Consider the following 24,158-nt stretch of genomic DNA (forward strand, 5'->3'; position numbering starts at 1 on the left):
CTGAATCAAGCGTCAACTCTGTAACGCAAAAGGTACTTTATACAAGCAATTAGTTTCCTGTTCTCCACTAGAATGATGAGTGATTGAATGGGGCCCTGATTTAAAGTGCCAATGGAAACAAGGCTTCAGGGTCAACACAGGGACTCATCCAAGTCATTCATGTTAATCCCTCCCCTAGAGCCATACAAGACGTTCTCTAGAAGTCAACTCCGTAACATTCTCTAGAAGTCAACTCCGTAACTCATCAGTAACATTTTCTAGAAGTCAACTTCGTAACTCATCAGTAACATTCTCTAGAATGTTCACATGGTCAACTCCGTAAGCCATGTGAATGAGCAATGAGAGGGAGGTGGCTCTGCAGCGTCTCTAGGTGTGGTCTGAGAGTTGAACCTGAACAGGAGGTCAATACTTCCATTTTTGGGACGGATGAGGGGGACAACATGAACGAGCGATGACAGAAGAAGACGGATGAAGGTGAGCAGAACAAGAGAAGGCACGTCAGAGGGAGAGAAATTAGAGATGAGGGGGAAGTCAAGAGGGGGAGAAAGGAAAGAGTGATAATATAATGTCTATGGATGTGACTAATGGCAGAATGCAGGTAAGAGTTGGGGTCAACACCGTTTTCAGTTTCACCATGGGAGAGCACCTCGATTCATGAATGCACTGGAATCAGCCCTATAGCGGTGCATGTAGGCTAGCTAGTGGGAGAGTAGTACAGTATGGTGTGTTGGACAGCACACAACTGACTATCTGCACACCACAGGCGGCACCTTAACTGGGGAGGACAGGCTCATAGTAACGGCTGGAACGGAATTAATGGAATGTTTTCGAAACACATCAAACACATGGTTTCCACGTCCATTCACTTCTAGTTATTATTATGAGCCGTCCTCCCCCAGTAGCCTCCTGTGCTGCACGCACGCACGCAGGTAGTACTGCGGCACTGTAAGCCAAACACAACCCACGTAACCATTAACACTCCAGTTCCTCCTCCACTTCCGTCTCCCCGGCAACCATGTCAATCAGCCAAACGTTTGTTTAACGTCTCTCCCCCCCCCGGCTCCTCCCAAAGAAAACCTCTAGAGGAAACTGACTTTCAAAGGGGTGAATTTGCTAGTAAAGATTGGTGTGTATTGATAAAAAGGGCCGCCCTGCCAAGCCGAGCCAAATGGAGGTTCCCAGTCAAGGGCTGCATTGTGTGGGACCAAACGCAGCGCTGATTGATGCCAGCTGAGGGGAACACAGAGGCACATTTAACCAGAAAGGCCACGACACCATGCTAATTCATATGGGTTATAGTGAGAGGGATGGGGGAGTGAGATTTAGTCCAGTGCAAAGACTAGCTGTAAAAAATGTGTCACTGTCCTAATACTTTTGGAGCTCACTGTATTTAAGCGAGTAAAACATACCCTACACAGGGTGGTAAAGCTAGCTAGCATTTCCCCCTTATTCACTAATTTAGTAATCCTAGCTCGGGGCTACCTAAGCCCCTGGAAATGTCAACACATTTACTAACTGTCAATAAACGTTTCAAAAGTGTCATAAAACATTTAGTTAACAAATGATAGCTATCTCACTATTTTAAGACAAACATTGTACTTTTGCACATTATGAACCTTTACCAAAAGGACAAATTAAGACAAAAACATAATGATGTTCTTTCTATTTTGGCTACACAGGAGGAGAATGTGAGGGGTGAGAGGTCAGTGAAATGTCACTTCCTGGTGACCTCTTGCTTCAATAACAAAAAAAATATATATATATTAGTTAACGTTTTAGTTTAGTATTTCATGACTGACATTAGACGTTTGCACATTTCTAATAACAAAATTAGCTAATAAGAAGCCAGAAGAACGCTGGGCTCTCACCACGGAAGTCAAAACGAAAGCAACTGGTTTCTGTCTTTAAATTTGTCCTGTTTTAAAAAGGTTCGTAATGTGCCAAAGTACAATGTAAATAGTGAAATAACATTAACCAAATGTTTCATGAGTTTTACGACAATTAACGTGTTGACAGTGTGCCAGGGGCTTAGCTAGCTAGCTACAACCTTAGTGAATAAGAGGGAAATGCTTGCTTGCTTTATCACCCTGAGTTAGCAACAACTATTTTAGTGAGTAAAATGTTCTATGTGTTTGAAATGGGGAATTGAATGTGAATGCTTTTAATATGAATATTTGTTAAATCTACTCAGGAAAAGTTAAACTGAAAAATGTCAATAGTACGATTCTTCAGCGATGCCTTCAGCAATGGCTTACATCTGGAAATTTGAAATAAAATCTTCATATCACCTTGAACATTCTGTGTTGTGTCTGTATTCTTTTTGATATAACATTTACATTTGAAAAATGTAGGCATTAAGCAGAAGCTCTTCTCCAGAATTACTTACAGGAGTAATTAGGGTTAAGTGCCTTGCTCAAGGGTACAGACAGATTTTTCACGGGGATTCAAACCAGCGACCTTTCGTTACTGTCCCTCTGCTCTTAACCACTAGGCTACTTTATGAATGGGAAAACAGAAATGACAGTACATTGACTGCATAGAATTCATACATAGACGTTTAATGTTGGTATTATAGATCAGTGGCAAACTGCACAGCTAATTACCATGAAGTGCTTAGCTATAAATACTGTATGAACGGGAAAATATATTTGACAGCATAGAATTCATACATAGAACCTTCATGTGTGCGTTATAGACCAGTACGACCAACTTAGGCCTAATTTTGAAGTGGAGGAGGGCTGTTAATGAGTGACAAAAGAGTTATATGTCCCTCAACTACACGAGCTGATCGGTAAAATGTACCCTGATGATTCTTTATCTTTATTCACCTCAGTGAGGAAGAGAAGATCGTTGTCATAGGCATATACCGGACAGTGGGGGAAATGGGTCTAGTACATTCTATAGATCAGCATCATTTTCAAACTGTGGCTTGGCCTTTAGGCATATTCACTATCCCTGGTATGGCAGAAGCACCCTTTTGAGAACAGCCATAATGATGACACTACACTTTCATTGTAATGATGCATCTATTAAGATACCTAACTATGAGCTCTTGCGTAGCATGACATGAATACTCTATAGATATACTATGGATCTATTTCAATGACCTTTAACAATGCGGTTGGGACCTGTTATAACACGTTCCTGAAATGACGTGTAATTAATGAGTTATGGATATGTATTTATGGATATGTAGTCAAAGTAAATCGTTACCAAATAGTCATAACCCCTACACAACCCCTAGCATACTGTGTGTTATACAACTGTGAGCCCACGAGAGGACTAAGCATTCATATAGCAGTTATAACTGTTCAGGCCGAGCCACAGTGATGTCCAAGGCAGACACCAGCAGAGATCATACTGCATACCCACAGGTGTATATTGTGCACATTTAAAATGTAGATGTGTGTGCAAGTGTGAACATGTACTGTAAGTGTTCAACATCTGTGTGTGTGTGTGTGTGTGTGTGTGTGTGTGTGTGTGTGTGTGTGTGTGTGTGTGTGTGTGTGTGTGTGTGTGTGTGTGTGTGTGTGTGTGTGTGTGTGTGTGTGTGTGTGTTTAAGGAGAAGCAGGAATGAGAAGGGCCTGTCCCTGCCATGGGGGGGTTCGCCTCAGCCCTCCTCCTCTACCTCCCCCAAAATACCCATCAGTATACCCACAGTATGTGGCACCGTGTCCGCCCACTATTTCCCCCTACAGGCAGATTCTATCCAAATTCCACCAGGCTAAAAATACTCTGGTCCCCGTTGGGATAGCACATCCCCGACCAATGATAAGTCTTCAAAGATTGGCCAACATATGATTCCTGGAGGGCCAAAACCACAGAAGGGGAGGCTGAAATACATATAGCCTGAACAAACGTCTGTGTGTGTAGATAGCGTATGAATTAGGTGTAATTTGAGCATCGGTGGTAGGTGATTGACACTGTGTGGTTTGTGGTGTCTGCTTGCACCTTGGGGAGAGAAAGAGGAGTTTGGATAGGGTTATGTGAACACTGCTAAGACGTGGGTCTGACTGTTACTTTCATGTAAAGCGACAAGGACACAGCTATTAGCAAAGAGGTATGCTCAGTTTAGCCCGCAGATTAGACCCTTTCTGCTCAGCTGGCCACAGCAACCAACATGGACAACCTCCAAACACGACCCACAACTCATACCGAACACACGCCCAGCCACACACAGCAGAGGTGAGCTGTGCACCATGTCTGGTAGTGGAAAATGACGTGGCCAAACTCATCTGTCTCTCTGGGGAGGAGGACATACAACATGAGAGAGAGAGAGATTTGGAGCAACTTTTCCCCATTTTAATCTGAGTGAAAAGTCATGTTAATAGAGTTAAAAAGGTATCCACTGCATGTGTGTGATGAGGAAAATGTCACCCATATAGAAAAAAAAGAGGAAAAACTGGAAAGAAATCACCAGAGAGAGAGGAGAGAGGGAACGAGGAGAGAGGGAGAGAGGAGAGCGGGAACGAGGAGAGCGGGAACGAGGAGAGCGGGAACGAGGAGAGCGGGAACGAGGAGAGCGGGAACGAGGAGAGCGGGAACGAGGAGAGCGGGAGCGAGGAGAGCGGGAACGAGGAGAGCGGGAACGAGGAGAGCGGGAACGAGGAGAGCGGGAACGAGGAGAGCGGGAACGAGGAGAGCGGGAACGAGGAGAGCGGGAACGAGGAGAGCGGGAACGAGGAGAGCGGGAACGAGGAGAGCGGGAACGAGGAGAGCGGGAACGAGGAGAGCGGGAACGAGGAGAGCGGGAACGAGGAGAGCGGGAACGAGGAGAGCGGGAACGAGGAGAGCGGGAACGAGGAGAGCGGGAACGAGGAGAGCGGGAACGAGGAGAGGGGGAGAGAGGAGACAGGGAAAGAGGAGAGAGGGACATAGGAGAGAGGGAGAGGAGAGAGGGAGAGAGGAGAGAGGGAACGAGGAGAGAGGGAACGAGGAGAGAGGGAACAAGGAGAGAGGGAACGAGGAGAGAGGGAGAGTGGAGAGAGGGAACGAGGAGAGAGGGAGAGAGGAGAGAGGGAGAGGAGAGAGGGAACAAGGAGAGAGGGAACGAGGAGAGAGGGAGAGTGGAGAGAGGGAACGAGGAGAGAGGGAGAGAGCGGGAGATGGAAGCAGTCAGTGTAGGGAGGGTCAGACGGGGGTCGTGGTATCCACTGAGAGGAGGGTTGTTCCCCCTGCCCTAATGGAGCGTCATTTATAGATTTATAGTAGTTTAAAGGGATATGTGTATGTGTGATTATCCGCTGAGCCTCTCCATCCCAAGGTACAGAGAGACTCACTCTTTCCAGGTTAAAAATGCCATTCAAATCAGACTTTAACGATGGGCAGAATGAACGTGCCCATTTCCTTCAGTGCATTTTCCCAGAGTGCAGTGCAAGGCGAGCTGAAAACTTGCTGAAGGCAGCAGTATGGCTCAAAGACACTGTTTCTCTTCTTCCTACAAGACTGATCGGCTGCTCTCAGCCGTCCTACTCTGCACACACACACACTATCATCTCACAAACCCACAAGCGTTTAGGAAGTTAACGTAAGGGAGTTAACCCAAACAGAGACATGTAAAAACACAGACATGTAAAAACACAATGGCACAAACAAGTGCACGTACTGTATACAAACACAGGCACCCTCTCAAGACAGTGTTTAGACAAGAGGAAGAGTGTGGAGGTGAGAGAGAGCTCTACAGATACGAGAGAAAAGTGTTATGCAACTGTTGCCATTTTAACCATCATTTGAAAACATGTCAATGCCCATTGGCATTTCTGTTGTTTTCTTTGCCAATAAAGTTTTTTTTTGCGTTTGAGCTTGTGTGTGTGTGAGAGTGAGTGAGTGGGAGAGAGAGAGAGAGAACAAGTTGAAGAGACAGTAACAGAGAGCAGGGAAGCGGCTGAGTGAGCTTTGCAGCGATTAGCATCTCGCCAGCCAATGGATGAGGCAGAGACAGACAGTAACTGCTTTTGTCTTTGGTCACGGCCGCGGCGCAGCTAGCGCAGATAACACTGTCTTCTCAGTTCTGATAAGAGAGAGGGAGAGAGAGGATGATCTGGCAACACACTGACCTTGTTTATAGAAGCCTTCAGAGGAGGAGAGAGAAGAGAAATAAAAAGGGGGGACAGTGATTAGATCTGGCAACCCACACAGGGGCAACCTGAGATGGGTTATCAGCGGTGGTGGCAGGCTCTGAACCGCACCACCAAGATAAAGCTGCTATGATCTACTCTCCTCCTCTCTCCACCCCTCCTCCTCTCTACTTTTTTTAATGCTGTTCATCTCTCTCTCTTTCATTCCAAATGTGTTTGTGTCTGAATCCAGACTAGATACATGTGTATTATAACACAAACTTGTGCACCTATCCTCTACCCTACAGCTTTCAGATTAGACATTTATTTGAAGGGTCCTCATTCCATGGCTCTTTGCCCATTCTCAACTCCATGTGAATGGTTCTCTATATCATCAAGGCAGCATGAGGTGTGTGTGTGTGTGTGTGTGTGTGTGTGTGTGTGTGTGTGTGTGTTCCTATGGTTTCATAGACGTTATTATTGTTCACAGACAGGTAATAAAATATGACTATTTACAACCTTCCCTGGACTATCAAAGACAGGGCTTCACTTTTGTTTTCTCAGTGAGAAGACGAGGGAATGAGAGACCAGAGAGCTTGTTGGGGTTGTTTTTCCACAAAGAGAGAAACAGAGAGAAAAGAAAAAAAACGAAAGAGACAAAGTACAATAACGTTTCTCTCAAATTTCTATACTTCAATGATCTCACTTTTAAATTTAAATCAACATTGATCACATCGCAGAGATCCATTGAGAGTGCAAACGCCATAACAAGCCAAGAATGACACCAGAACATCAAACAACCGCCCAGTTTCCCGCCACGTCCCTCCCTACAGTAGGTCCCTACACACCTTCCACCCAGCCCACCAAGGTCACTGGTTCATCCCATGAGTCTGGGTGGTCCGGTCTTGCTGCTCCAGACAGGTGGCTCAATTAGAGACACACCCTGCCAGAGAGACACCCAGCCTGGGATTACTAAGAGGGAAGTGCAGGCCTCACCATAGCTCCAGACCTCCTGATAGAAACCTGGGAGTTGATCTCACAGGTTTAAAGTTGAACCCCCCTGTAACCAGTGTTTAGTAGTTCCAACCAGGCCCACCGAGAGCTGAGATAATGTGGCGTTGGCCTGGTCCAAATGTGAAGGAGGTGGGGCCGCACACAAGAGAGAGATGTGTGCGTGACCAGGTGATGAAACACACTATACGCCCCTACAGGGTTGCAGGTCTCTCAAACACACATCCTGTCCCCTCCAATGTCCCTTCCATGAATCTCTACCACACACTCCCCAGCTACAAATTACTACAACTGCACTGAGTACAAGAACACACAGCTGTGTGGTGGGACACAAGTTCAGAGAGATACTCGTCCTGCTCCAGCACACCGCTGGGCTTCACCCCAGCATACACTCTGAATCAAAACACACTAATATACCCTGACAAATGCACGAACGCGCACGCGCACACACACACACACACACACACACACACACACACACACACACACACACACACACACACACACACACACACACACACACACACACACACACACGCAAAGAGAGAGACACTCTCCGCACACGGTCAAGACTCATTTAACATTTATCTTGGCTCTTTAGAAGTGAAAGAATTAATTGTTTCTGGCGTAAGTTAGCCTACAGGGCTAGTTTTGATATCACAGCTGGGAGTTGGAGGACTTCGCTTTGTGTGAATATACAAAGGGTTGTGTGTGAAAGCGAGTGTGTGTTTCAAACTCATTCAAGCTGTCCTCACTAGTCGAAGCACATGTTTTACACCGGGCGGAATGACCGGCTGGCCCTCTTGCTGAGTTCACTTGTTTTAAAAGACACACACGCACGCACGCACGCAGATGCTCCGTCTCGCACACACAAACACATATTCAAATGCTGTCTGTCTCTCATTCTCTTTCACAAAACAACAGACAAAGGTCAAAAGGTCCAAACCTGCAACACATCCACATAGACATGCATCCACACAGACATGCATCCACACAGATATGCATCCACACAGACATACAGTGTCAACAACATAGTGAAGTACAGAGCAGCAGTTTTTACACACAGACATACTAAAGTGCTTAGTGAGCATACTCGGGAGATGCTCTGTCATCGGTCATTGGAATAGTGTGTGTCAGTGGACATTATTTAGTCTCTCTCCATACGGTTTCCATATTTAGCCTCAGCCAGGCTAACTGAGGCCTCTAATCACACAGGACTTTTCTCTAGTCATTTTAGCACACACGCTCCCCTGGCCTGTCATTAACAGCTCACACTCACCTCCCAGGCTGCACTCACACACACGCACACATCATTTCATTCATAGACACGCACACTATGTGCACACACATACTGCACATATAACCCCATGAATACAGGATGCACACTCTCTCTGTCCAGAAACTAAATACCACTTTGGGTGATCCCTTGCCTTGTCTATATTTTTGTTCCGTCTTCCCAAAGAGACACAGACCTGATTAGCAAGTCAACGCTTGAAACACGATAGTGGAAAACTAACAAGACAACTAAAATGTGCTCATGTTCCTTTATAGTGCTAAATCCCCCACTAATCAGAAAACGCATCAGCTTTTTATAATCCCTCGACTTGAAAGCTAGTTATTCACCCTAGTGAGATACTTGGATGTGTGTGTGTGTGTGTGTGTGTGTGTACTTGCTCAATCACTCATGCATTGTCTATCTGTTTGTGTGCGAGACAAAAACAAGGACATCAAATCTAAGCCAGACACAACATTGCAGATCCTGACTACAAATTAGCATCAAACAGAGAGAGACACTGGAAAACACAAACCCAAACACCACTCCCAGACCAGAGGTTAGACAAGGTAAGGGACGATCAGTTTGGGGTACACCGCAGTATTTCCAGTGCCCATGGCCGCATGTTTTTGTTCTATCCTAGCATTTAACTAACCAATGGCTTCAGGATTAATTACGTGGCTGAATTAGATGAACTGGGCTAGAACAAAATGAATGTCCAACCTCTGGCATTCTTGAAGACTATAGATAAACATCTGTAGAGGATGAGAGGCTCTCCCTCTCCAACACGGCATCACAACAGACTTCATACAATCACTTTAATAAGGCAACGCCATAAGGTTCTCTCCCTTCCATCCTCTACTCTGTGATGGTTTGGTTTACATAAGTCCATATGACTTATCCCCTCCACTTAGCCCCGCGATCACGTTTCCTGAAAGTGGACTCTGCTGACATGTTTCTGACCCCTGAAATGGGGAGCGATTGTGTGTGTGTGTGTGTGTGTGTGTGTGTGAGCTGGTTGGGCTCCACTGGGGCACATTAGCAAGGCTCTGACATGTGCAGAACTTTGTGGCTGGATTAATATTTAAATAAATCTATCAATATATCCATGTTGTGTGGAAGTCTCTGTGGAAATATATATCAAACATATATATGAATGACATAAAACAGAAATAGGCATTTACAGTCGCCTTGGGAGAAAGGGGGAGGCTAATTCAGGGAAACACTAGGATGCCAATAGTAGAGAGCGAAAGGAAGGGAAGGGGCAAGGGAGGGAATGTGAGGACTAGTGTGTGTGTGTGTGAGAGAGAGTGAGAGTGAGACATGAAAGTTAGTAAAATACCCCCTCAAATATTCACAGTCCACACACACAAACCTCCCAAGGGGTCACAGAGGAAGCCATACATTTGAAGCAGTCCAGACCAGTGACCCGAGTAACCAGTCTACCTTTGGCAGACACACACGCACAAACATAGACACACACACTAACACAAGCCAGCCATTAGATGGAAATTAGAGCCTTGTTCCTGGTCCCAGTGTAAATGACAATAATTGTGAGGTTTTGAGAGGTCTGGCAAATAGAGACCTGTAGCTGGATTACAAACACTACTAGAAGCATGATGCTAAAAATGCTAATGAAATGGCAATGTAAGAAATGCTAATGCTACCGTAATGCTAACGAGGCTAATGATCATCATCAGTAAAATGACTTACCATTCCCCTCCTCCCTTTCTAATGCTAATCCCGAGGAATGCCACAGTGAGGGCATTGTCCTGCTACCGCTCCCCTCCCAACACACACATATAACCATGCATCACACACACTGACATTTATACGCATGCTCACAGACCTCGGCCATGTCTCGACATCCCTCACAGCCCTATTTGCACGTTTGCTTTTCTCTCAATGGTCTTCTTTGAACAGGCCACGCTGAGTAAATAGAAAAAAAAAGAAAATGAAGGAGAGAAAAAACGAGGGGAACTCTGGGAATTTACTGCAACAAGATAAATATCCTAGCCGTGGCGTCGCGACACACACACGCCTTCTCCCACTGATTACAGAGTAAATATCTGTAATCTTATAAAAACGGGCATTGTCTGAGGGCGGAAGCGGCAGACACACTGCAAAGAGAGCGCAGCGGCAGGACATGTTGACTTTGGAGAAAGCGCTATTGGAGAAGTGATCAGTCACACACAAGTATGCACACACACATATTTACACAAGCAAACATACGCACAGATGCATGCACAAAAATGCAAAGGCACATACTGCACTGTACAAACATTATGCAGTACCTTTTCCATAATATGATTATGTGCAAGTCCACACACACTCACAAACACACATTGCGATAGCAGTTAAGTCTATATCCTCAACAAATATGATTCAGATTATCACTCATGAATAAATGCTATGTAGTACATTTCCACCATTGGCCATAAGCCTGTTGGAATGCTGTGTGTGTGTGTGTGTCTGGGCTCATGAAACAGACACACCCATTCATTTCATGCACTGGGGCCAAAGAAGGTAAATCAGTAGAATTATCAACAGGCAGTGTCGCGTGAACCAGGCCGCTGCAGCCCACGTACGTAGCAGTCTTTACAGACCACAGGGTTAGACTAACCTTTATATATACACACACACACACACACACACACACACACACACATACACACATACACACAAACACACATACACACACACACACACACACACACACACACACACACACACATACACACACACACATACACACACACACACACACACATACACACACACACACACACACACACGCGCAACAAGTGATCAGCATCCAAAATCATAACCATAAACATACATGTTAAGCAACAGAATTGTCTCGTATGAGCAAAACACTTCAGTCAGTACAGGACAGTAATAGTGAGTTCCTCTGTCCCAGTAGATAAAGCCCCAGGCAGAGCATGTTTGTTGCTGTTTATTTGTCCTCTGCCACTGTCTATCTCTCTGCTGTCTACAACAGGTCTCCCCAAGCTGGCAGACGGAGCCAGAGACAGATAGGGACTGTTTGTGTGTGTGTGTGTGTGTGTGTGTGTGTGTGTGTGTGTGTGTGTATATATATATATATATCTCAAGAGAAGAAAATGCTGCTAGCCACTTGCACTATGTGTGTGTGTGTGTGTGTGTCTCTCTCCCAGGAGAGAGGAAGGTGGTGTGGGTTCACTTACTGTAAGAAGCACTTCGCTTTCATGACATCACTCATAATCCCTTGCGTTCCCTTAGGAAGTCAGTGAGGACTGTCGTGATGGAGCTAACAGGTACACAGGTGAATGAGGTAAGTCAACGAGGTAAATGAAGTACAGCTTTAACACAAGCGGTCTGTTGATACATATGTACATGGACTCATTTGGTGAATCATCTCTGTGTGCAAAATTCTGAAAAACACTATACACACACAGTTCAAATGTTTGATTACGCACGCAGACACACACAATCTACTGAAGGCTATCCAGCAGTATATATTTTCAGAAACACAGTCATTGACCCGTTTCCAACGCATCTCTGGTCTTGCCATTGAATTCCCGGAATCAAGAGGAGAGGGCCGTGACACGGAAAGCTGAGTGCTAGCTGAGCGAGAGAAAACACTGCTGGTGCCAACACTGGTGTGTGTGTGTGTGAGGTTTATACACTTCTACTTCAATGTCACACTTCAGTGTTAAAATGACTCAAATATAACACTTACGATATGGTAACAAAAATATATAATTTAATATAAACAGTGTATAGTGAGAGTGAGCGAAGTATGACAAGGGCCTCCTGGAGATCAGGGGGTTTAGTGGTGCCTGGAGCCCAGCTCTGTGGGACAGACATCAGGGTGAGACATCCCCAAAAGACCCCAATAACGAGCCTCTGTGGGCCCGGGGATAATGAGCACCTGTGATGGAGGCGAGGGTGTGTGTGTATGCTCGTCTGTCCGTCCGTGCGTGCTTGCCGGTGTACAGGAGTGTGTGTGAGTGCTTCTCACTTTAATTACACCGTGTATATAATCACGTTAGCTGGTGGCTAACCTCTGAGAGGCTAATAACAAAGGACCAGTGGGAGAAGGCATGCTCCATTACAGTTTGGAATCCCCTCTCTACTCAGGCCGCTAAGAGCCACTCAGCAGACACAATGAGATTAGGGTTCTAAATCTGTGGAACACAGAGGAACACAGGGACTGTGGCATGTGCTAAGCCCTCCCTCGCTGAGGGGAGAAATGACATTCTTTAGCCGGAGAGGAAAAACTAACTTGGGGATAATGACATAGATGTAGAGTTGACAGAATGGACTGGGAAAATGGCCCGGTTTTGTTTAAGTGCAGGGAAAATGACATTGGTATAAAAAAAATCGAAAGCATAGAACGTACTGGAGAAATGATAGCCGTTGAGTGTAGTGAAGTGTAGGGAACCTGGATGAATTCAATTTTGTCATTATAGCACATGGAAATGACTCTGGTTTAATGGCATGCTGTAGAACTAGACTGTATAGAATAGACTGGAAATGACACATTCCTTGATTAATAAAGCCCGAGGGGAAAGACAATGGGCTAATCTCTATTGGACTAATCTCTACGATACTTAGTGGGCCAGCCAATATGGCAAGCTAATTGAATGGCTGCTGTGTTCTTAGCAACAGAGTAGAATGAGAGAATGTGATGTGGTAAGCAACAAGGGACTGAACATTCTAAAATATCCAGACAGCCCCGAGAAAGCTGTTCAACTGGCTATCCTGCTATGTAGTTCTGTATGGTGATGTCCATCTATGTTCTAACAGGTGTTGCATAGTCACATGCAATGGCACAAAGAAACAGATTATAAATGAAAACACCAGAACTGGCTTGACTGACACTCCCTTGATTTCATCTCATGTGGTCATGAAGGAAAGGAGATGAGGGGAAGACAGGAATATTTCTCTGTCTCAGTTTCTTTTAGTCTCCCTCCCCCCCCCCCCACTCGCTCGCTCTCTCCTCCTCAGTAATAGACCCAGACATATTTGTGATAAAAGTCCACCACACCCAGGGGAGTCCCACAGACAAGAGCATTACAAGTAGGTACAGTACTGTACACCCCAGATCTCCTCTAACCCCCATCTCTATCTGCCTTTGGGCAAACACCTGGGCCTTCTCCATAGGAACAGAGACGGAGGGTGGTGAGTGTGTGAGGGGATTGTGCAGACTGGCAGAGATGGGCTTTGCTGTGGCTCCTCTCAGGGATTTGACATTCTTAGATAAAGCACCCCAGTCCCACGCCCTCTCCTCTCCCCCGCCTGCTGTGTATGGCCTGAGGGGGCAGGAGACGACACACACACACACCCACCCACCCGCCCATAATCAGTGTCCCAAATGGCACCCTATTGTTTAGTGCACTAAATAGGGAATAGGGTGTTTAATGCACTAAATAGGGAATAGGGTGTTTAATGCACTAAATAGGGAATAGGGTGCCATTTAGGACATACCCTAGTCTGTGTGGCATCCATTATTTTACATCATAGATATTTCTCTGAGTATCTGGTCACAGACACCACTTATGATACTAAACAGTGCCTACTCTAGATTGGGTGTAAGCAAACTTTTTGTGCCGCAATTTGCCAAAGCCTTTTCCATGACGACATTCAGCCAGAGGCTGATCTCTGTCTGGCCGAGCTCTGTCTGGCCTCTGCTCCATGTATGTATACAGTACAGAGGTGTGGGTCTCCAAGACCATTGATATTTCCTTCTCTTTCCATACTTTTTTAAAACATGGATTTAAATACTATATCAATATATTGTACATAGAAAAAGGTATTTATTTATGGGCCTTGCAATGAAAATGTTAAATCCTACAGGAGTACCCTGATATGCCCATCTTCAGACATTTTTACGAGACCACCATAAGAATGATCTCCCAACAGTAACAAGACTATCTCCACACAACACTGGTTTCCATATGACATCACATTTATAAAGACAGGCTTTTCCAGAGGCTTGACTGTGTCACACACACTCCTCTATATCAGTCACTATCTGTCCCCCACTCTTATACACACACATGCCTATATGTCAGTCAGCTATATGAAAGACAGTCATTCATTGATATGGTAGACATCCATAGACTAGGGCCCCAGTGACTCCTAAATGTGCATGAGGGGTAGGCTGTCTGTTCATTTATCCTGTGTCTGTCTGTCTGTGTGTGTGTGTGTGTGTTTGAAGGCCAGTTTGAAAGGCAGTCTCTCAGGTGCGGTCTGTGTTTGCATAGCAGATGAAAGGTCAGGGGGACCTGAGGGAGTTCCTCTGTTTCTCCTTTTTTTCCTGACCCCGGGGTATTTTACTGAGGAAACACACATTTACACATCTCAATGGACACACACACACGCACGCACGCACGCAAATACACACACACAGCGCTCAGAGAGAGCCCCAGTCATTTATTGCGAGGGCCTCACGTACACAGTGGGATCTGTGTTTAGCCGTGTTTAGCCATGTTTAGCTGTGTTTAGCGCTCCATTTGGGGACAGATAAATCAGCCGCTGTCTGAGAGAAGCCTCCATTACTGGAACGAGAGGCCCCCAAGCGGTCTGTCAGTCAAAACTAAAGCGTCCCACCTCCTGCTTTTGAACTGCTAATTACAGAGAGACTCCGCTCAACTCAAACTCAGCTCCCAGACAGCTAGCGCGCTAACATGGTAGCCATTTTACCTGAGATAAACAGTAAATATTTTTTTCAACGGCTTGCCGGGCTTTCCCCCTCACTCAGCTCACCCTCCTTCCCCTCTGCATCCCCCCACCCAGAAACGTCTTTCCCGGTCCCGAGTGACAGCAGTGTGCTTTTTCTCAGAGATCAACAGCAGAGGAGAAAAACAGGAATGCTAAGGCTAGGCTAAGATAGCCCTCTGGCTAACCTCTCCATACCTGCCACAGATTAATCAAACAGAGAGTTAAAGGGTGAGCCAGGCTGAACTATAAACCGTGGGGCCAGGATGAGTAATGTTTTTTTAAGTAGTGAGAATAAAAAGTGGAGGAAACAGACACCTCTGGCCAGCTCACATACACATTATAGAGCAGGCCGCATCTGCCCTTCATGAATAAAATATAGGAGGAAGAGATGAGGAAATAATGAACAAAGGAAATATTATCCCCCTGTATATGAATGTACACTAGACCAGACAAATCACACAGGCCTCTCACAGTATCTCTCTGTTCTCTCGATGACAAACAACATGCATTAATGAGGGCAAGTCTCCTAACCGACAGCCCAGCCTGACCACAGATAAGATGCATAATATTTACCAATCTGACATTTGACAATGCTGCACTTAGTTCATCCAAAGTACACATGTACCTCATCTACCACTTGCTGAGTCTCTGGGTCCACAGACTACTTTCTTGGTATCCATAATATTAGGCAAATTTGTCATTTGAGTGTACTATCCCTAACTCAGCACAATAAGACATGTACTGTAGCTAAAAACAACTTTTAACCCCACCATCATTTACACAACATTTGGCATGTCAAAAGAGGAAGACTCTAGACTGACAACCCCTGTGAGTAATAAACCCTAACTAAAGCGCTGAGTTCGTGAGAACCACCATAGCTCACAGACCTTCAGAAGGGCCATATAACCCATACCCACCCAGAGATATGAATAATTAATTTGACGCGTGCATCACTCTTCCCAGTAGACCGTCGATATCGTCCATTATGTGGTGCGTGTATACATTACAGCACGTATAAAGTGTCAGAAACTTCCCGAATCAACGGTGGGTGGCAGGCGCTGGCGGGAAGCAGAGGCAGGAAGGGATGGACTGACTGACACCGGAGCACATTAGACAGACTAGCGAGTAATACTGCATAGAGAGAATCACTCAGGGCACTAGTAATGCTAAGGGAAAGGCAGCAGCACTGGGAGAGCATCAACTAGCATTAGCGAAATAAAGAGACACTGATATATTAATAGCATTAGCTGGCACTGGGACATGCAGTGCATTTAGACTGATATCTGCTAAGAACAGTATTGTCAAAATGGTATACTTTAGAAACAAAAACGTAATTTTAATATTCTAATATTTGAACGGATGTTAGTATTCGAATACTTGCGAGAGTATTCATATAGATGGAATTCAAATTATGGAATTAAGTTAGTTAAATGAGAAGGACCAATCTGCATATAGTTGTTGTAGATAAGGACAGAAAGCACAGCAATATTTCCTCAATTAATCTAGGTAGCGAGCTACCTACTGTAGCTGACTAACATAGCTGGCTATCTAAGCTAGCTTCTTTACATCAATTTGATGCAGTCAAGACAGGCACTACCAGATGGAACGATAGATAAACTATGGCATCTATAAATTCGTCTAATTAGCTTGAGCCTGTATGGCTACCGTCTCTCGCTCTGGTGTAAAACTCACCGGGAAGAGTGGCACCTCTCCTCCCAAGTCGTACCAGCTGCGCAGCAAGCAAGTTATCAAGTTTAATAAAAACTATTTTAAACCCATGTATTTCGACTATCCGAATATCACCCCTAAAAACGTTCATGTTATTATTTGAATAGTGAAAGTATTTAAAAGTACCCATCCCTAATCATAGTAACCAAATGTAGCCTATTAATAGCTGGATATAGAGAAAGACATGCCAACCTAAAGGGCCTGCATGACCCCCAATGAATTTAAAAACTACACCATGTCCGGGCCAGTAGAAATTCAGTTCGGGACAGTAGATTTTTGGGCCAACTGGCCCAAATCAGGAGAGTGAGAGAAAAAAAAGTGAATGTTGAACCCTTCGCCAGCAACAACAGTTTAACACTGATCCCAGTTTGTAAGTTAAGTGTCCCTTTAAAACTGTACCAGTTTTGAACCTTGTGGTGAAGGTATGAGTACACCTCGTATTGGACCTTATGGGGAGTGCATCTACAGTGTGAGCTCTGCATGGTTCTACTCAGATAGGAGTAATGGTTAAGTACTGAATCATTAAATATCTAATGATGTCATGATGTCACCCACTCCCAGAGCCGTAAGAGAGCTAATGAACAGCGTTAAAGAGTGCCTCACCAAACGAGCCCCTACTGTAAACAGTGACGGCAAGGGACCATCACTTTTCAACGTCAGACAGTCTACACCACTCAAAATTCACACACGCACTCACAAACGCGCGCTCACACACACACACACACAGAACTAATACAGTAATCCACACACAGTTGGAATTCATCAGCCGACACACACACACACACCATCACACACTCACAATGGGAACTTCAAATCAAGGCAAACACACACATTATAATGACACCACAAACACACTGACCCACACTCCCAACCATACAGAAGTTTGTAAATGAGGTTTCTTTGTTTAATCATAATTTAAAAAGGAAGGCTCTAGCATCAATCACCCTGACCTCAGAAAAACACTGAGAGAGAATGTACACACACACACACACACACACACAGCAAGAAAGAGACACAAATGCTCCCACATTCTTATTACAGCCCGTCTCCCGAGTTAGTAAATAATGTCTAATCGGGCGATAAGGCGCCCCTAGACGACAGAGATAGATGGGTGTGTATGTGTGTCTGTGCGCATGTATACACTACCGGTCAAAAGTTTTAGAACACCTACTCATTCAAGGATTTTTCTTTATTTTAGTATTTTCTACATTGTAGAATAATAGCGAAGACATCAAAACTATGAAATAACACATATAGAATCACGTAGTAACCAAAAAAGTGATTCTTCAAATAGCCACCCTTTGCCTTGATGACAGCTTTGCACACCCTTGGCATTCTCTCAACCAGCTTCCCCTGGAATGCTTTTCCAACAGTCTTGAAGGAGATCCCACATATGCTCAGCACTTGTTGGCTGCATTTCCTTCACTCTGCGGTCCGACTCATCCCAAACCATCTCAATTTGGTTGAGGTCGGGGGATTGTGGAGACCAGGTCATCTGATGCAGCGCTCCATCACTCTCCTTCTTGGTAAAATAGCCCTTACACAGCCTGGAGGTGTGTTGGGTTATTGTCCTGTTGAAAAACTAATTATAGTCCCACTAAGCGCAAACCAGATGGGATGGCGTGTTGCTGCAGAATGCTGTGGAACCCATGCTGGTTAAGTGTGTCTTGAATTCTAAATAAATCACAGACAGTGTCACCAGCAAAGCACCCCCACACCATAACACCTCCTCCTCCATGCTTTACGGTGGGAAATACACAAGCGGAGATAATTCGTTCACACACACCGCGTCTCACAAAGAGAAAATCTCCAATTTGGACTCCAGATAAAAGGACAAATTTCCACCGTGTCTTATGTTCATTGCTCGTGTTTCTTGGCCCAAGCAAGTCTTCTTCTTATTGGTGTCCTGTGGTAGTGTTTTTTTTTGCAGCAATTTTACCATGAAGGCCTGATTCACACAGTCTCCTCTGAACAGTTGATGTTGAGATGTGTCTGTTACTTGAACTCTGTGAAGCATTTATTTGGGCTGCAATTTCTGAGGCTGGTTACTCAACTGAACTTATCCTCTGTCTTCCATTCCTGTGACGGTCCTCATGAGAGCCAGTTTCATCATAGTACTTGAAGGTTTTTGCGTCTTGAAGAAATGTTCAAAGTTCTTGAAATTTTCCGTATTGACTGACCTTAAAGTAATGATGGTCTGTTGTTTCACTTTGCTTATTTGAGCTGTTCTCGCCATAATATGGACTTGGTCTTTTACCAAATAGGGCTATCTTCTGTATACCCCCCCACCTTGTCACAACACAACTGATTGGCTCAAATGCATTAAGAAGGAAAGAAATTCCACAAATTAACTTTTAACAAGCCACAACTGGTAATTGAAATGCATTCCAGGTGACTACTTCATGAAGCTGGTTGAGAGAATGCCAAGAGTGTGCAAAGCTGTCATCAAGGCAAAGGGTGGCTATTTGAAGAATATCAAATATCAAATATATTTTGATTTGTTTAACACTATATTGGTTACTACATGATTCCATGTGTTATTATTCTAGTTTTGATGTCTTCACTATTATTCTACAATGTAGAAAATAGTAAAAAATAAAGAAAAACCCTTGAATGAGTAGGTGTTCTAAAACCTTTGACCGGTAGTGTATGTCTTTGTGTTTATGTGCTTACAGTATATGTGTATGTGCGCCTGCATAAGCATGGGTGTGTATATTTGTGTATTCCTGTCTGTGTGTGTGGTCATGGCATTGTGTGTGTGTATTCCTGTGTGTGTGTGGTTATGGAAGTTTGTTTGTCTGCTATAAGTATACCACACGGTGGGAGCTAGCACCTCAATAGCAGCAGGAAGTGCATAAATCAGCAGTGTAGGCCCATCACTCTATAAATCAACACTAGTGCACTCATTACTCTGTGTGTGTGTGTGTAAATCACCATACGGTGTGAGGTAGGGAAAAATCAACACCTCCAAAAAAAAGAGAGGGAAGAAGGGAGGGGAGAGACTCTCCTTTCATCATGTTTCTAAATGCTATATGCATGCCTGAGAGTGTCCTGGTCTACTGTGTGTGTGTGTCTGACCTGGCGGTAGGTGCCCTCCATCAGTGTGTCTAGGTTCTGTAGGGTGGCGGGGGTCTTGTCTTTGAAGCGGGTCAGGAGACGGCGTTGGATGGCCCTGAACTGGACCGCCCGCTCTGACAGGTCCTGGTACTTCTCTGCACTCACACGCAGCTACACGCACGCACACACAAAAAATGTTTTTCTAACACTGCAGGCAAAAGCTGCACCTACAAACACAACACATGAATGTGTGTGTGACAGTGTGCCTGTGTTCAACACACACCTCAAAGTGGTAGTGGACAGTCTCAAAGTACTCATCCAGAGGTATAGGGCCTGCAAAGCTGATTCTAAAGTCTTTGACTCCCTGCTTGGCAAAGTGGCGGTCGAAGCGCTGCACCAGCTCCTTAGCCACCAGCCAGATGTTCTCGAAACTCTCACTCTGGATACGGTAGCGCTCTGGAGAGGGTAGAAGAGGGTAGAGAGGGTAGAAGCTCAACTCCACATCAACCAACCAAGTGCTAGAGGATGCGGCGTGTGTGTACTCACGGGAGGTCTTGGAGGCCATTACAGTGACTCTGGGCCCTGAGAGGAAGTGGAAGGACAGAGCGTTTCCCTCCTTGTCCTCAGACTTCTACAGAAAGTCTACAACACAGAGAGGGGCATTTAGTTAGAACAATAGGAACTAGAGTCCATTGGTTAAGGGTACAGATACCTGTCAGGTATATGGCACATAAATTAAAACAGTCCCCTGAAACACCACAATAACCCATTATTCACACACAGACTTAACGTTCTCATGGACCAGTACAGTGTGGACTCTAGTGGTGGGATGTCAGGCAGAGATATGTTATGGGTTCCCTACCACACACACTCTGTCTCTGAGGTTCTCAGGGGCCAGTATAGTGGGGTCTCCATCGGTGGGATGTCAGACAGAGATATGGCAGCTTATCTCTCCTCAGGACGCCAGCCAAGGTGAACAGAGCACATCACATTGTTCTTTATCTGCCCATAGAGCAGCGCATGCACACACACAATCTTCATGCATCTAATCTGGGACAGGGGTCCTGTGTAGTAGGAGACGCCATGCCCTGGTCCAGATGATGACTGATAGTCAGAGCTACTTCCCAGGGCTGAGACCTGCTCACCAACAGCAGGTAGACTAGATTCCCACACACACTATCAACAGCATCAATACATACCACTCACTCTCCATTCCAGCGCAAATACATGCCACTCACTTTCGTGCAGTTGACACTATCGAAGACAAGCAGACTTAAAACTTAACCACTATTCTCATGGAACACCACTTGCCCACTATCCCTGGGTGTACAGGGAACCAGTGGAGAACAGGTCATGTAGATATCTATGGTACAGACCAGGTTCTGGGGTGACTCAGGTAGATCTCTATGGTCTGTTACCTGGGAAGACCTCGCTGAGGTTGACAGGCGGTTTGTTGGTATCCACGGTGAACTTGAACATGGCGTTCTTGGAGGGGGCGGAGAGGCAGCAGACCAGATGGAAGGGCAGGGAGAACTTACACTGGGCCACCCTCGCGATGCCTGAGAGGGTGAATGTGAGGAGGAGGTTTTGTGAAACGTGCAGCTCCTTAAAAATTGGAGAGACAAATCTTTTAATGAGTCAATGTGCTCTATCACGGGTGCGTGTGTGGTTAAGACACGGCTCTGATGGAACGATTAATAGAATTCTCAAGAATCCTCTCTAATAGCTCAGACACACCGGTAGGACTGTCAAACGTTTACCTGCCGACAGTACTTAGCACCTCTGAACAGAGTGTCGGCAGTCAATCTCTTTTGAGTTCACACAGCAAAGACCTTGAAGTCGTTAGCCTTGTTTAAATACTCCAAACCAGAAGGTGGCAGTAGCATTGTTTGGCAATGCATGTCTGTGTGTGTTGCTTATGGTTTCCAATGTTAGCTAGCTAGCTAGCTGCGTTAATGTTGCTATTTTTGTAGAAATCCCTTGTTAATACTAGCCAGATGGCCACAGCTAGATAACTACCTAGCAATTCACTCTCCATAATCCCATACTGCCAGTGCCAGCCCATAGCCAAATGCTTAGCTAACTAGCTAACGTTAGCATATTGCTAGCTAGCACAACATAGCTAGCTAGCCTAGGACACTGCAGTAACTGTGCAGCTAACACAGGCAACTGTTTCATGGAAACTAATCCATTGTTATTTAATTATAATGTCAATACTAGCTACAGTGGTTTGCATTGCGTCTGTGCACTTAGCTAGCAGCCATAGCCTACATTGCATTTGAAGTGTGACTGGCTTATGACATTTAACCATGGATGTAGGGAGAAAATGCCCTATTTTTTCCTTTTTTCTTGTCACTCCTGTTGGCTGTGATAAGTACCTATTGGCAGTCTATCGGAAATGAGATTCTCTGCGTTTCATGCTTAAGAGGTGTTCGCTTCAAAATATCCCCAAAGGCAAATTACATCTGATAGAAAATCCCCTTAAAAACACCTTTCCTTCAGACATTTCCTCTTTAAAACCCATCACATTCAATAACATGATTGAGATCATTTCATGCATATTCACTACACTGAAGCCAATCTGTGAGTGAGACTCAACACAAACATCTCAAATAACCGAGTTGTGGATGTTTTTGGAGGATCTCTGGTTAAGGGAACTCCTAAAACAGCACCGGGGAGCATTACAGGCCGAGGTACCCAACCATAACTCTTCCAGAGTTGGCTGACGATGCTGAGCTGGCTAAAACCCTGGCTGGAATAACAGAGAGAGACCGAGAGAGAGCAAGAGACTGCTCGGGGGGAAATTCCCTTTTTACTCTGTTTTCCATCCTTTCACAAGAGAGAAAAGAGAAATAGGGAAAAGTTTGGGAAAGGTGATAAAGAGAGAGAGATTAATAGAAAGACAGACGGAAAGGAAAGAGAGAAAAAGCGTTCAAGCCGAGGCATAGTGCAAGAGTCGCTCGCTCTCGAGGAAGAGAGCTGAGAGAAAGAATGAAGAAGAGAACGCGCAGGGTCTTTTCCAGGCCCATCACTAGCCAGTTAGAGTATAATCCTTCCCTGTTATGTCTGGCCAGGTAACCTAAGCCGTGTACATCGCCCTGGCTCATGTAGCAGCAACCACTAACATAATGGTGCAAAATCACAGCCTTAGGGACTCAGAGTATAGACACGGTGTTCTCCCTACCTCCCTCTCTTCAGTTATCCTTCCCTCGCTTCTTTTCACCCTTTTCTTTTCTCCCTCTTTCTTTCTTCGTCTCTCACTCTAAACTTCTCTTCCTCTCTCCTTTTTAGTCATTGTGTTTTTCTGTAGAGTAACCTGTAGATGTGGCTTTTTAAAAGCATCTTCAAACTGTGCAAACTCATATTGAGGCTACCGAAGGGTGTCGAATCGAGAGGACGTTTGACCACAGTCACACTGTTGGCCCATAGACTCCTAGAATATTAACGTGATGGTTAAACAATCTTCCAATGCTTTCAAATGGGCAACTAAACCCAATTGCTGCAGGATCAGCTAAATTAAATGTCCTGCCATCAATGAGGGGTGTGGTCGAAAGAAACGGGGGGGGGGGGGGGACTGACTAAAGTTGAGGGGAAGAGCTGGAGGGAGAAAAGAAAGGAGTGAGAAGTAGGGAATGATAGCAAGAGAGAAGACGGAGACCCCCTCTCCCCTCTCAGGTTCCCAGCCGCCATTGACTAGTCGGCACTCTCTAAAGACAAACTGTGTGTGTGTGTGTGTGTGTGTGTGTGTGTGTGTGTGTGTGTGTGGTTAGGAAGAGGGGGACGCCCTGCCTGTAAATCTAAACTGGTCCCACCTCTTCACACACCGTATCCCAGACACCCCGTGTATTCTCAGCCTGCCACGGCAGAGTTACGACCCTCACTCGACACAATGATTTACCTGCATGGGCTGTGTGTGTGTGTATTATGTCTCACCTGAGCTGTCATTGTTGCCCTCTGTTGGCCAACTCATGGTTGACACACCTGACCTCACTATGGGGTCACTGGTAGATATGAGGCCTATGAGGGTTTCTGTAGTAGTTATGAGAGTGGGCTACTTTTCTCCAAAGTATGTAATATTATTTTCTCTAAAATCTTTGCTTTTAAGCATTCACACAGCAACATGTGCTGTCAATCATCCTCTCTCAATGGATAATGGAACTAGTCTGGAACCTCAGCAGCCTGATTACACCAGCACTAGTCATACTGCATGATATCTCATTGAGTGTGTGTTAAGTCTCTCTGACCACTCTGTTTATTTGACCTCAGGGCGACTGTAAGGGATCCCGTTCATTGTGCAGCTGCAATGATGTCATCGATGCGATGA

At 45.1% G+C, this 24,158-nt stretch overlaps 1 pseudogene; it reads right to left on the reverse strand.

Moving 5' to 3' along the window:
* Positions 1 to 24,158, reverse strand: part of LOC129858599 (protein PTHB1-like) — a 172,283-nt pseudogene that overhangs the window by 101,828 nt on the left and 46,297 nt on the right.

The sequence above is a fragment of the Salvelinus fontinalis genome, chromosome 6, assembly GCF_029448725.1.
Source record: "Salvelinus fontinalis isolate EN_2023a chromosome 6, ASM2944872v1, whole genome shotgun sequence".
Taxonomy (NCBI): domain Eukaryota; kingdom Metazoa; phylum Chordata; class Actinopteri; order Salmoniformes; family Salmonidae; genus Salvelinus; species Salvelinus fontinalis.